The following is a 16,835-nucleotide window of genomic DNA, read 5'->3' as shown; positions in this document are numbered from 1 at the left end:
GAGCAATTTTAAACATAAATTAAAATGACTTCCTATAACTGTCCTGCTTTAATTAACCTTACATAGTCCCCTTCTTTCAAAAGTATTCCATGATATTTATTTGATTCAAGAATTCGATTATTACATGGCTTATTTTAGCCAAAATTATGAAATAATAGGTATTAAAGACATAATGTACTGAGTGCAATAAGTGCCCCGACACTGTGGTAGGAGTTTAAAAATTAAATTAATTTTATTTTCATTGCCTTATGTATTATTTTGATAACTGCTTTTCTTTATCAATTTAATTTATTCATTCAACAAACATTATTGAGTGCTTCTTATGTGCAACACACTAATCTATATCTGGATACACACTACATAGCAAAACAGTAAAACAAGAGTCATGCACCTTCACTTATGTCAGGACTCATTTGGGTTCCCTTACTCATGCCCAAAGACTTCTAAACCTCTAAGCAAAGGCAATTTTGCTTCCTAAGTTCAATTCTATACATGCCTTCTACCATCCATATAGGTCTCATTTCTCTCTGCTTTCTTTCTTTGTCTTGAAGCTTACCTATATTTAGACAAGATCTCCTGTCCTGGAAAACTTCTTATCTGATAAACATGCTAGTAAGATGTTAAATTGATGAGCCATCTTCCTAGTACTATACATTCATTTTAACCTTGCTCTCCTAGAAATATCTCCACTGTAATTTCTGCTTATTCTGGAAACATGATGCTTGTTATGCTATACTGTATAGTTCATTTCAATTATGAGAAAGGGCAAAGTAATGGAAAACTCCTAAGGGGATGGTTCTGTTCTGCAGACACCTTAGTTTCCCTTAACCTTTCCTGAATTACTGACACTTAAGAAGAGGTCAAAGAAAGGAAGAGGTCAGTTTTCTTACATTTGCATTTTATAGCGCTTTCCTCCTTATATTTAAAATCAATAATTTACATGCATAATTTACATACAATAAACATTTTAAGTGGACAGCTAAATAAACTTTTATGAAACTATGTACATGGCCATCACCACATGGCCATCACCAAAATCAAGCTATGAAACAAGTACATCCCTCAAGAAAGTTATTTTATATCACTTAGAGCAGAAGTCCCCAACTCCCGGGCCACAGATATGTACTGACCAGTGGCCTGTTAGGAACTGGGCCACACAGGAGGAGGTGAGTGGAAGGCTAGTGAAGTGTCATCTGTATTTGCAGCTGCTTCCCAGCACTAGCATCACTGCCTGAGCTCCACCTCAGATCATCAGGCATTAGATTCTCATAGGATCACTAGTCTCTGGGGCCATAGAGGTTGGGGACAGCTGATTAGAAGACAATCTTCTTGCAAGACTTGCTAGGCAACTGATTTTCTTTCTGTCATTACATATTCAATTTATCTTTTATAGAATTTTATAAAAATAGGATCATAAAATATGTACTCTTGTATGTCTTGCTACTTTCACTCAAAAAAAATTTTTGAGATTCATTTATATCTATTTGTAGTGCGTTTCTTTGTATTACTAAATAGTATTGCATTTTGCAGATATATTTCAATGTAATTATCTTTTTACGTGCTGATGGGCATTTGGGTTAGATCTAATTTGGAGTTATCAAAATAAAGCTGTCATGTCATTTCTATACAAGTTTCTGTTTAGATGTATAGTTTAATTTCTATTGGTAAATATCTAAGAATGGAATTGCTGGGCAGTATATAATGAGTATATACCTAAATATTTCAGAAACTGCTAAATTGTTTGCCAAAGTACTTGTATGTTTCATATTCCTAAAAGCAGTGTGTGAAAGTTCTACCTTGCTCCATATTCAGACCATCATTGGTATTGTCAGTTTTTATTTTATTCTAACATCAATATAATACCTCACCATTGTTTTAATTTTCATTTCTTTGACAATATATTAATTAAATCATCCTATGCTTACTGACCGCTCATATCTTTTTTCATGAATTTCGCTTCAAATCTTTTGTTCATTTTTATTGTATTGCTTGACTTATTATTGAATATATATATTATACATTTATAATATATATTGAATGTATTATACACACACACACACACACACACACACACACACACACACACACTCTGGATTTAAGTTCTTAGACATAGGTGTTATAAATATATTGTCCCATTCTGTTTCTTATCTTTTCATTTTTAGTAGTATAGCTTAAAAGCAGAAGATATTAATTTTGATGAAGTACAATTAATCAATTTTTTAAAATGTCTTATGTATTTCATATTCTATCTAACGAATCCTTCCCTGACTAAAGTTTGCAAATATATATTCCTGTGTTTTGGTAGAGATTATGATTTTTTAGCTTTTAGATAAAGTTGGAGGTCTATTTCAAATTAACTCTTGGTATGATATGAGGTAGTAGTAAAGTTCATTTTTATGCCATTTGTTTATAACTTAATAGCTTTTGTACCTTTCCTTTGTACCATTAAGTGTATCCTTTTCCATGTAATTTCCTTACCTCATTGTCAAAATTTAATTGACAGTAAATGTGTGAGTTTGAGTATAGATTCTTTCTTCTTCTCCATTGATCTATATATTTTTTTCTTGTCCTAATGTTTAACTATCTTGATCACTTCACCTCCATGAAAAGGCTTGAAATCTGAAGTGCAAGTCCACCAACTATTCATTTCTTTCCTTGCATTTTCATATAAATTCCAGAGTCAGTTTGTTGGTTTGTAAGAGGGTGGGAAGTTTTTAATTAATTATTTAAGCTATTTTGGTTGATGTCAGGCCCTTCTGTGTTTTTAGGTTTCTAGGTAAGTTTTAAATATGTATGACTTACAAGGAATCTGTCTATTTCATAAACACTTCAGATGCATTGGCATAACATTTTCCACAATAGTCACTTATTATTCATTTATGTCTGAGGCATCTGTAGTGATGACTCCTGTTTCAATCTTAATAATTTTTTTCTTTTTTATCAATACACGTATTTTTATTTATTAATCTCATTTATTTATATTTAGTTTTTAGATTTTATTAAACAGTTTGTCAATCTAGTATAGAGTTTCTTGATATTTTCTAAGAAACTGATTTTGGCCTAATTATTTCTATCTGTTTCTTAATTTCATATTTAATGGATTTCTGCTTTTTAGTTATTATCCCTTCATTCTGCTTGAGTTTGATTTGTTCTTCCATTTTTACCTTCTAAAGTTGGAAAGTTAGATCATTGACGAGATTTTTTTTCATTTTAATATAAGCATCTTAATACTAGTTTTATTCTCCACACTTCTTTTGTAACAGCCAAAAATTTTTTTTTTCATTTTTGAGCATTTTTCAATATTGATGAAAAACATGAATATTTTTCAGTTTATTTTGTGATTTTTTTTTGACTCACGTTCATGCTTGTGATATTTAATTTTTAAATACTTGGACACTTAGGTATATTCTTATTGATTTTTAATTAAATTTCATTGTAGTGGTGTCACATATTTGATATGACACACTTTCACATTTATAAAGAATTTCATTATAGACCAGCATATGGTCAATCTTGGTGAATGTGCATATGGAAAGAATGTATATTTTATAGTTATTTGTAGAGATATTTTAAAATGTTAATTAGGTCAATTTAGTTTATAATGTTATATCTTTTATATTTCTACTTGCTCTATTAATTAATGACAGAGTAGTGCTGAAATCTCTATTTACCATTGTGAAGTAGACTGTCAGTTTTACTTCAAAGACTTTCAAACTCTGCTATCGCCTGAATACTCATTCTGTATTTGTTTATTTTAGTATTATTATTATTATTATTGATTAGTTTGTCCCTTTATCATTATGAATTTTCTCTATTTATACTTGATACTAGATTTTGTTCTATATTTAATTGCTCTCATATTAATTCAGTCATTTCAGATTTTTAAAAAAGTTTCTCTTTCTATACTATATATTTTCTACTAATTTACTTTTTCTGTGTACTTATATTTAAATTGCATATCTATATATAGCATATATTTAACTCTTGCACTTTTTTCAAGTTTTACCATCTCTGCGTATTTATTGGAATGTTTAGATCACTTATATTTATTGTTATCATTGAAATTAGTTTCAATCTAATAATTTGCTATGTTATTTTTGGTGTAATTTTCCATTTATTCTTATAGCTTTTTGTCCTCCTTAATTTCTTTATGACTAATAATGTTTAGCATTCAATTTTCTTTTAATATTAGCTTATTAACTATCCTTTTTCTTCTTCTGATAGTAATTCTGGAATATTGACTATGCACTTTTAATTTATCACAATCTACTATCAGGTAATAAATATTACATTCTTTCACATAATATGAAAATTTTTGCAATAATATATTTCCCTTTCTTTTCTTCTTTCCTTTGTTTTATTACCATATAGTTACATAATTTGCTTCTATAAATGGTATAAGACCTGCAAGAGTCAAAGAGCCTTTTAAGAAATTAAAAAGTAATACGAATTTTATATAACTTACATATTTATTATTTTTGATGCTTTGTCTTTTTTATATTGATACAAGTTTTCAAGTTACATAATTTTCTTTTATCTTTATGATATCCTTTAATATATAAATGTAATGTAGGACTACCTACCACTGATAAATAAGCTTTGTTTTTCCTCTGCAAAAAAATATATATATATATATTTTTTTAAGTTTAATTTATTGCTATAGAATTGGAGAAGCTTCACTATAAATTATCTTTTCCACCTTCCTTTAGTAAACTTGCTAAAGGAATCCAAAGTAGTTTCGAAGAAATAAGATCCCTTCACATATCCAAGAGAGTGAAGCCAGGCCTGGGATAGCCTTGAAGCAGTATCCCATACATCATGCCATGCTTGGAATTGGACTGAGCTTACAAAATACCTCCCAGAGAGATACACAGGTCTGATTGGCTTCTCTGATTTTCAATCTACTTCTTTCAAGGCAAGTTTATTGAGACTACGGCCAATTTTTATTTCCCCAGTTTCCTTATCTACTACCTGATTCCTAGTAGGCAATCGATATACATTTGTAAATAACGAATAAACAAATCAATCACATGCCCTACATTCCAAGGTTTGAGGTAGACTTTATGCCATTCTGGGATCAGTGAGTTCTCTGATCCCAGAATGGTATAAAGGAGAGGAATCTGTATTCCTGTGATTCCTAAGGTGCTCTTGCCTGGGAAGGTATATAGGGGACCTGGAATTCTATAGAATAAAGATATATGTATCCCTATTAGAGCACCCAGTTTTTCTGCTACATACAAAAATTACTTAGAAAGAATCAATTTGATTCGAAACTGGTTTCCAAGTCTGTGTCCTCCCCAGACCATCAAGGTTTTGAGAACATGCCACTGTACACTGTGCTCAATGTGTTCTCTACACTATAGCACCAAATATGATATAACTAAATGAAAAGCAAACACAAAAATATATCTGTAGCTCTTCACTTTGCTAGAAGTTAATAAAAATAAATTTCAGAAATAGAGATGCCACATTAAAATATGGATGGAAAAGCACCCCTCCTATATTTACTCTATAGTGATATAGAAAATCAAAAACAAAGCAGGCCTTTATTTCTAAAATATTATTTGAATTTTAAATACATTATGAAATGCTACAAAAATATTAAGGTGGTAAACATAATTTAACCAGAGTGAAGCTTAGAAGTAGAAGTATCATAAACATGGGTACATCCAGAAAAAAAAAATGGCAGTGTGACCATCTTGGGGCAACATTGAAGAATGCACTAGAAGAAATGTGTTGCTGAAAGAAGTAGCTGACTCAGGAACTCAAGGGAACTCTTAGCACTGAGAAGCCCAGATTTCAATCTAGGGTTCCATTCAGTCCTTTGTCAGATCCTTTCATTGCTTAAATTCTCAATATTTGTGCACATGACTATCTCTAGTAATAGGTTATAAATTCATACTATACAGTGACCAAAGTTGTCTTCTTTATATCTTCTAGTGTGCTTGAATACAAATTACATAGTAGTTACTACATACGTGCTAATCAGATAATTCTATAAGATGACACATAACACATATATATCTTATTTAGATAAATCTTTTCCAGAAGAGGAAGACAGATTATAGATGTCCTGTTTAGGCCTTTTTATCCCTAAAGAATTAGGCTTTTATATATTTTTACTTCTGCTTTTCTTGAGATTATTCCCTGCTTTCTCGACTAACAACCAAATCAAGTCTATACTTTTACTGACCATATTTCTCAGATGATTGATGACTCAATCTTGGGCAAGATTGCTAAAGCTTCAAGATATCATAAAATTGGCTACTTCCCCAATTTAAACAATGAAGCAGATTAAAGCAGTTTGAGTACAGCAATGAAAATATTATGCCATTGGAATGCAGAAGCAGATAACAGCCTGAGGCTGTTTGATTCACACCAATATAATTACATTTAAACAATGTAAAGAAATCGTTTCCCTTAAGGGAAGATCTATTCCTGCTCAGAAATAAGTTGCATCCTCCTATCTAAAGCATGCTAATAGGGCATCTCTCTCTAACAAGCCTGTATTGATTCTAGATGGATATATTTGGCTAAAACATGAAGGACTTTGGAGTCTGTTTTCTACTTTAAGATTAGGTCATACTAAGTATTCTGATTCACTGTTCTTTTAGTTCAACAATCAATTTCAACAAGGTTTCTATGAAACCTAGTTTCATTCCCTTATCAAAACCCAACATGTCATATACAAGTAGTTATGAAAATAATAGACAGAAGAAATCTCTTTTAATCAGAACTTAACTAAATCACTGTTCAGTAATAAATAATAAAAAAAAAGTAGGAAAAGTTTTTTAAAGTTTTAATGAGGTATCTGTTTTATTGTAGCCTTTGTATGATTCCATTATTTTGCTTAGGTCAGAACAGTAAAAGCGCAGGTTTGTACACTTACAAAGGAAACCAAACCTGTCTAGACTGCTAACTCAGAATGTTCAGGAAAAGAAATCTGCCCCACCTTAAAAGATTTCTTTGATGATTAATTCAGATATCTCCCATGGAGAAAAAAAAAACAAAAACAAAACACTAATTTCTAACATAAATATACTAAGACATATAAATATATTTATGTGTAACTATATAAGTATACATTTCCATCCATCCCAATCTCACCGTATTCTATAGAGCTTTAAGAGGAGTAACATCAAATCCTACCCAAGAGAAAAGTCAACAGTTTAACCATTTTAATAATTTTGTATACTACTTATAAAACTTGTTAAAGGTGTTTTTAAAAAGTGTATGTAAATAAAGGTTTAAAATTTGGGTATTCTATAAATTCGGGTTTTCTGGACAACTGCGGTAAATTACATATTTGTGAATTATTACACTTTTGAAATCACAACGGATGCAGGACAGGGAGAATCCCTATGAGTAGAGACTCAAGTCCTGCACGGAGAGAAAAGAGGGCCCTTGACTGTGCACAGGAAAGAATTCAAACACATGCCAGAGTTAGAGACAAAGTAAAGTTTATTAGAGAAGGAGTAACATGCCATAGAGAGAGTATAGACTCCTCTCAGAGACAGAGAATGAGAGAGACAGATCCCCAGTGTTTGAGGAATTTAATTTATGTGATTCTCAGTTACCACATATCATAGTTTGAAGAATTTATTTCCTTTTTTATCCTTTGATGGTATGGCTATGCCACGTGAAAGGCATGCTAGCAGTCTCAGCTTTTGTTCCCCATAGTCTGGCTATAGGGAATGAATGGTTGGGTTTATTTTGTGTAGAGTACGACATAAAGACTCTGTTTTCCTATTTGCAGTTCATGGTATAGATAAATAGTTTGTTAGTAATCCGTAGGTTTCCCACACACTGTAGGCTTTGAATACAACTTGTCAATTTGTATGGTTCTCATACCTCTTTCCTATATCTGCCTAGAATTAAATTAAAAAGCACTTATCCCAAAGTAATATAAACTGAGTTAATATTAATCAAAGTCTTACTTTGTTTCATGGTTACTATTGTGAACAAACATAGCCTTTGTATATATGCCAATGCAGACCAAGAAAGAGATTAGCCTACATCCTATATTATGAAACATTCTAAAAATTATATTTAAAATAAATGGACAAATGTAGTTCATTTATTTGCTGATTATCCTTATAAAAATATGGACAAGGATCCATCTAAATCCTTAATCTTTCTAGATGTTAACATTTAGGTTGTTAAAATTTAATATTAGGCTTATTACAAATAATATAAAATATAGAATAAATGTTGTTCTCTTAAGCTTCACTGTATTATATGTAATTCATCTAAAAGTAGATCTTTAAAAATAAAAGATGTTAATCAGTCATCTTTTATATTCATTTAAAAAAATAGTAAGTCGACTTTGAGAATAAAATTATTGACTAAGACAGCTACTTTCATAAATTACATATGGGCATGGACATAAGCAGAAAACTCAACTGTTAGAGAAAATCCAATTTAAAAGAAAGATAAATTCAACAGGTTTTTCTAAGAACCTCCATTGAGTAAATCAGCTTAATAAATTCTGTGTGGTTTCAAAGCTACATGAGTTGCCCTCACAGGCTTGTGCTGACTGAATAGGATATGAGAGAAATATAAATCACATGTGCCACCCTTTGGAGGCTTACATTCAAGGTATTAAGGTAAAAGTAACATGCACCAAACAGTTGGAGGATAATAAAAGAGAATATAAATATATGCAGCAGATTATTGAATAGGAAAAATGTTCTAATCAAATGCATTTTTTTTTTGTTTCAACTGAAACCATGTCATTGCCAATGTAAAATGGAAAACTGGCAATAAAAGCATCCATTTACATGAGAAATTGCCCAGTGCCCCCACACATACTGCCTTCCGTGCACAATACAAAGTGGTTCCATTTTCGGAAGAACATATGCTAAACGTTTAAGCTCAAAGATGATTTAGACAAAATGGAAAAGATTTTTTAAACATTTATTTTACACTTTACGGGATTCATTTAGATTGGCAGATGTTCCAAAACCCAAAGTAAAGTAACTTAACTAGCTAGGAGAGAAGACAATATTTGAGGAGAAGGCAAGAGAGAAAAATTATCCTCCACTTTGTAACATTCAGCAGCAGAAAACATATAAATAAGTCAATGAGTAGTAAATAAATAAAATTTCAGAGGAAATCTAATAGTTAAAATACCAAAGGACTTCCAAATTCTTTTAGGTACCTGCAGCAAATGATGTATTGATTTTGCTGTTAAACTGCACAGCTGTAACCAACACATTAGACATGGAAGATAAAAGCAATGACTAAATGCACCTTATTTCATCTGTCACACCTGAGGCACTGGCTTCTTCAGACCTTTAGTGTATTAGCACAGAAAATCAATTACGTAAAGAGCTAAACAAATGAAGGGAGAATAAAAAAGGCCTCATTCACAAAGTGTCAAGGATGTCAACAAGCCCGAGAGACTTCAGTAAATTATATGATATCTCCAAATAAACCATAACAACATTTTCTGAACTTTTAAAAGTAAGCAATTATGTATCACAGATTCCTCTAAGCTTGTTTTGGAAGGTCCTCAGCCATTAAATAACATACGATAACTCTAAATTGCTTATGGACAAAAATGAGCCATCTATGACATAATACTGCAGAGTATTTTGTTTCAGCTTACCGTTCATTACATACATATCTCGTAGATTATAAAATACTCTATGTGTCCAAAGAAAGCTATACCAATATCTTATATACCTAATGAATTCTTAAAATGATTGTATACCTGAATCTGCAGGTAAAGATCATTATTAAAAATTGCATGGCTCATGCTTCCACATGGCTCCCAAACTGGTAGTGCAACCTGGATGATTATTTTTCACAGCCATATAAATAGTCAACTTTTATCACAACAGTCATATGGCTCCTTTATAAGCAGACAAAACAGAGCATAGTATCAACCTCAGGGATTTTAAGTATCATTGTCATTGTTGAGGCCAGAGTTCGGTGGTGCCCCGGTAGTGTGGAGGGAGATGGATAACTACTGAGAAGACAGGTAGTTAGCATTCTCCCTCAGTTCTTCCTCAGATGACAGCAGTGAAGAATCACAGGTCATTGAGATTTAATAGTTTTATTAAAAGTATATTTTAGAAAGAGAAACTCTATAAACTCTATTAATCCTTTAAGGAACTTTTTTTTGTACAAAGAACATCAAGTTGCTTCTTGAAAGGGATCTCATAAAGTATCAGAGTGAATGTACTGAAGCCACATTTGAACACTGAGATTGTTTTATGGTTGACGCTTACTCCTTCATGCAACTTCCTCAAATTATAAAATTATTTCTTCTATATATCTCTTTTTATACCATTAATACATATCACCTTGTCAATTTTCAAGTCACTGATTCTTCATCTCATTTACCCATACATAGCTGTTAATCTAGAATCTCATTCTTCTCCTTTCTTCTTTATCTTCCCATAAATTCATAAAATATTTTATAGTCCAATATATAGAGCTCCATATGCTTCAGTCCTACCTTAATTACATCCTCATAACCTCTTGCATTTACTTACATTTCTGTTTTCTTATATTAACCATTGGTGTATAGCTATCAGGACCTTTCCTATGAAGACCCAAGTCTCCCTCTTCTCTTCCTATTGGTTTGCTCCTCTTTTCTCAGGTCCAAAACCAGCCACTAACTCTCTACATCTTGCTCTCTCAACTGAAATACGAATTAACAGATAAAGCAGTGAGTATCCTCTATACATCAGGCACTGTGCTCCCACTGTGTATACATAATTTAGGCATTTGAATCTCAAATCAATCTTGTGACTTGTTCATTTTTAGGGATGACAAAATAAATTTAGGGAAGGTAAGAAACTTTTCAAAGCTAGTAACTCCATCTAGTCCTACAACACCCATTAAAATCTTGCACTGTGTTACCTCCTTCTAGGAAATACCTCCACTTTCTCACTTGTGGGCCTAGTAAGTCATCAGATCAGCTCCTTACCATCTTTGATTGTTATAATGCCCTGGGAAGAAGAAATAGAAGTTACTCTCACAGAATTCCAATATGTCATCAAGAAGAGCTAACAAATGGTAGAAATGTAGAAGATGTAGGAGAGTGGTCATGGCCCTTTGGAGATTAGCTTTGTGTGTATGTGTGTGTGTGTGTGAGTATAGAACTCCACAAGTGTATACATATATATACATATATACATAAAGATAGAGACACACATATATATATATATATATATATATATAGAGAGAGAGAGAGAGAGAGAGAGAGAGAGAGAGAGAGAGAGAAAGAAGAAAATGGAAACATGAGGTTAAAGAGGAAAGCAACAGGAAAGTCCTAATGTGTGTGCCATATCTTAAAAATTGGATTAGGTTGATGTTCAGGAAATAAATACAAAAACAAGTGGCTATTAACAGGACATGAGGGTAATAAAGCAAGTCTCGCCCACTACATAATATCTCTAAGATACCATGCTATTTTATAGATTCATACTGAAAGCAAGAATAATAAGCTTCTATGATTTTGGTACCTCTATTTTATGACTGTTAGTTGTTTGATTCAAAAGTATGTCATATATTCAACTCAATAATTTACAGTATATAGCCTGATGATTTAGAAATTCTACAGTTGATCATGTATATTGTAAACTTATCGCATTAGAATGTAAGGATGTTTTGTTAATAGTAGTACATGTATAGCTTGAAACTGTGTTGCTCATAAAAATTCCTAAGATTTCTAAATATTTTGTAGCCAACAAAATATCCTGTTCTTTTGTACAATTTCTCACAACGGTGCCACTTAAGATTGCACATAATTGATTTAATCAAAACTACATGTCTCGGTATCATCTTAGCACTTGGTCGGAGAAGAAAGATCTGTGTCAATTTCATATTTTATTCATCTTCCAGCTGCTAAATACAAGCGAACATCTTGATCCATTTCCTAGGAGTGAACAGTTCTGTCGAAATGATAGTCCCTGATCACTGAGGATATCTTATAATTTGACAAGGCAGTTTAGACCAGCACTAGGCATCTCAGATGTTTAAAAGTCCAACTTTTATCAGGATGACTTGGATGCTATGGCTAAGCACATTATAGGCAGAACAGTACAAAATGTCTTTCTAAGTGACTTCAGATATTAGATAAGAAGCCTACTTGACTCCTGTAAATCTCTTCATCAATATCAGTTTTTTTTTTTTTTTCCATAAGTTAATGTCTCCAAAATGGCTTTTTTGAAATGCAACTGTATTAGCAGGGAAGGTAGTACATTGTTCCATTTGCCTGTGAGAACAGATTACTTAGCAAGGTCCTCAGGGAATGAACACCAATAAATTTGATAAAAGAGGAAAATGGATGAATGGTAGAAAAAAATCTGATCATGGATCTTTGCCCGACCAAATAGTTCCAGGTAGGTCCCTCTAAAAATCAGCAGAAGGGCACTTTTGAGAAAGTAGAGGTAAAGATGAGGTCACACCAAAGATAATTGTTTCCCAGAGTTTAACAGGGCTCTATGGGGAAATTATAAGAGGATTCTTTTTAGTTCTAGAATATATGGATTCACTCTCCTCTACTTTCATTTCCTCTTCTGTAAGATAGGCATAGTAATAGAAGCTGCATCATCATAGATAATTATCAAGATCAAATATGTAAAGCATTTAGAACTTTATAATATTATTAACATTTTTAAAATACGGAGATGCATTAATATTGCATCTTAATTTACATTATGAAAATAATATTACTTTTATGCATTACTCGTATTCCCAAAAGCCAATGCCCTGAAAAGAATAAATGAAATGATTTTGTAGTATTTTTGTTTTGTTTCGTTGGCAACACGATCAAGGGTGCTTGCTTTTCATTTTTTCTTTAACTGAGTAAAATGTCTGAAGCTTTCCTTTCTCATGTCAGAGAATGAATTTCAAACCAATTATAAGCAGCTGTCCTCATTTTTCACTCCTAGCAAATGAACATATTTTTAAATGATATTATAGGGTATTTTTCACACTCCTCCTAGATGATAGATAAATTCTTCAGGCACTTCTCATTGCCAGGAAATGAACGCTCTTGTTGCTGTTTCAATAAAGTGAGCATACACAAGAGTCTCTGGGAGACTGATAATCTCACACACAATTTCATTTGTCAGCTCCCTGCAGTCAATGAGCTTGTCTTCAAGGAGACTTCACCTGCATGAGGATTTGAGGATTAGGTTTTTCTGTGTAATTTCACTCTGTAATAATGGGATTCTGGGGGTACTTTCTCAATTATTTCTACTTCCAAGGGTCAGGCTACAGAGGTAAATACAGAGATTTATGCACTTAATTCCCTTTGGAACAAAATAGATATACCCACTTTTATTCTTACTTTTTATTTATTAAACTTTTGTACAGCTGGTATTACCTGCAATTTGTAGGCTAACAGGTGGCTTAATTTTTTTTTCTTTCTCTTTCCTTCTCTCTCCGTACTTCTCCCCTCCCTTCTTCATTTCCTTTCTTTCTAGTAGTCAGGAAATAGATGTTGGTGTTTCAGTTCTGCTATATTTTTCTTTCCTTTTGAGAAACAACCCTGCTTGTTTTGTGTTTAAAGACCCTTATATGCATGTACAGAGAGAATCATATGGAAATAAATTCATATACAAAACTAAATTCTCAATTAACTATGATAAATTAGTTAAAATGAACTGACTCCCTGTTTTTCAATCAACCTCAAAAATCTCAATATATATGTAAATGACCCTCTTAAGAATATAATGTCACATTTATTTGATCTTCAGTGCGTTGTTAGTTGTTATTGTCATCTCAGTTCAACTTTCAACAGTCATCAGCCACTCTGTTTTCTTCTTTGAATTTAATCTCTTTTCAAGCACCTTTCTCATGCTCTTATAACAAAGAAAGAAGTTCTTAATTCCCACTAAGATCTCTATTAGCTCATTTCCTTTGTATTTTCACATTTCCAAAAAAAGGGGAATGTCTCTTAGAATCAAATGGACCTATCATTCAGGCTTGGGTACCTTTAAGTTTATTACTTTGGCTAATTATGTAACTAATATGAAAATCATTTCTCCAGTGGAGAAAAAAGGTTATATGACATGTAATTCCCAGTTTCATTGACCTGAAAAGTTTCCTTTGTGGATAATCCCCTATCCCAAACTCCAGTTAGTGGTATTCACTGACATTTTTCTTTGTGTAGTTTTGATTTTTTTTTTTTGAATGCTATATATAAATAGAATCAAAAAGTATCTAGCTTTATGAGTTTGTTTTTTTAAATTAGCATATTGCATTTAAAACTTATTTATGTTGTAACATGTACTTGAGTTCCCCTCATACTTCATTTTATTGCTGACTAGTGTTCCAATGTATGGATGTCTCCAAGAATTGTAATCTTTCTTCCAGTAATAGACATTTGGGTTGTTTAGGAGTATTGATGATTATGACTAAATTAACTATAAATATTCATATATAGTTTTGTGTGTCATATGTTTTTATTTCCTTTGGGTAAAGATCTAGGAAGTGTACTATCATATGATATATCATATGATAACTATATGTTAATTTTTATAAATATTGTCAAGCAGCTTTGCTAATTGGTTGCGACATGTTGGATTCTCACCAGCAATGTATGAGAATTCTGATCACTCCACATTCTTTCAAAGGCTTAATATTGCCAGGTTTTTCTCTGTTGTTATTGTTGTTTTGATTTACCCATTATAATAGTTGTATAATTTTATCACATTATTTAAAATAATAATAATGTAGAGCATCACTTCATGTCTTTGTGGGCCATTTGTAGATCATCTTTGGCAAAATGATGGCTTAAATCTTTTGCCTGTTTTTTTTTTTTTTAAGTTGGATTATTGAGTTTTGATAGTTCTATATTTTGGATTTCAGTTTTTTATCAGTTGTGTGTTCTTCAAATATTTTCTAGCAATCTGTGCTTTATCTTTTTATTTTCTTTAAAGTGCCTTATGAAAAACTAAAGTTTTTAATTTGATGGTCTATTTTCTTCATTTTTTCCTATGATTCATACTTCATGTATTTTCTCTGTGAAATATTTGCCTAATACAATGTTGCAATATTTTTTGCATGTTTTTCTATAAATTTATAGTTCTAGATTGCACATTAGATCTATGTCCATTTTGAATGAATTTTTATATGTTATATAAGGTTATAACTTATAGATTGAGATTATCCTTTTTTTGAATATCAATGTTCAGTTGTTCAGCACCATTTGTTAGATATTCTATCAGATCTCCATTAAATCGATTTGATAATCTGTGTTGAAATCAGTTAAACAGATATGTATGTCTGTGTATGTGTCTATTTATACATTCTTTACTCTGTTCCACTGATCTATGTTTACTCTTTCCACAATTCTACAATGCAATAATTATGTAGCTATATATTAAGCCTTGTAATCAATTAGTGTGAGTTCACAGACTCTTTTATTTTTGATCATTTTGGTTATTCTAATTAATTTGCTTTCCATGTATACTTAAGGATCAGCTTGACAATATCTATAAAATGCATCATAGTGGATATAGGGGTGTACTATGTTTCCTGCTTGAAACCCAGCCTAAGAATGACCTGGTGTGTTGGCTCCATAAAGATTATTAAAGGAGACAGAAACACACAATCAATTTTCTACCTCAGTTTTTTATAATTCTCCTGAATTCCCATTCTCTTGTATTTTTTAACTATTGTGCATACCTCATACATTCTTAAGTTAAATCTTGTCATTCCTCTGCTCAGAAACTGCCAGGCATTTCCCATCATGCTCAAAGTAAAATTGAAAGTCCTTAGTAGCATACAAACCCCTTTGTGATCTAGTGTCCCATAAATGCTGGTTCTCATATTTTTTCCTTTGCCTCACTGACCACCTTACTGTTGCTGGAACGTATGAGGCACATGCCCACCTGAGGCCCTTTTTATTGGTTGTCTCCTTTGCCCAAAAAGTCTTCCCTTAGATATCTTCAAGCTTAACTCTCTTAAGTCGTTTGACTCTGTGCTTAAATATCCCCTTTCCAATGAGGCCTACCCTGACCATTTCAATTAAAATTGAAATCTCTCCCTTTACCTCTGATTTTCACAATTCTCCATGGCTTTACTTTACCTTATTTATTTCCTTATTTATTTTTTTCATAGCATTTACTTCTTCTATTACAGGGTCAGGAATCCTTATTGTTTGTTCACTTACATACCCTAAAACCTATAATAGTGTCTGATACAAAGTATGTGCTCTCTAAATAGGTATCGAACAAATGATACATTAATAAATAAAAAGGTAAGTGGCAGAAAAACTAAACTAAAACAAACATGTAAACATAAACAAGTATCAAATGTCAGAATATCAGCAAGGACAGTAACAGAACACTAAGGCAATTTTATTCAACTGAGAAAGATAAAGCCACTAATCGAGAGAAAGCAGATACAGTGTGAAGCACTCTGAATCACATGATGGGCATTTAGATCCAGTTATACATTACTCTCTGGTGTGATCTTTAGAATATTCTACAATCACCCAGAGTCCCATGTAATATCACATTATTAGATAATCTCTAAGTTTCTTCTATTTTTAGGGCCACTATATAGCCTCATTCTAGGCAATTGCCTCTTATCTTATTGGCAAATTATTTTTTTCTTTATATCACATTGGTTTCACATGAGATTTTTTTCAAAAACTTAACTTGAGGAAACACTATTTCAAACACAGAAATTGCAATTTTCCAGTGCAGGTCTGCTTTCTTTCTTCTGCATACTTTAAAAGACCTTTCCAACTTTACTATTATAAGAAAAGATCAATAGAGGAAAATAATGTGAATGCTTACTATATAATGAAGAATGAGTCAAATCAAGTTTAAAATGCTTCAGACACAGGCATTTTCTATTAGACA

This window comes from Pteropus vampyrus, unplaced genomic scaffold (assembly GCF_000151845.1).
Source record: "Pteropus vampyrus isolate Shadow unplaced genomic scaffold, Pvam_2.0 Scaffold58, whole genome shotgun sequence".
In the NCBI taxonomy this organism is placed as follows: Eukaryota; Metazoa; Chordata; class Mammalia; order Chiroptera; family Pteropodidae; genus Pteropus; species Pteropus vampyrus.
Note: the sequence above shows the minus strand (reverse complement) of the source record.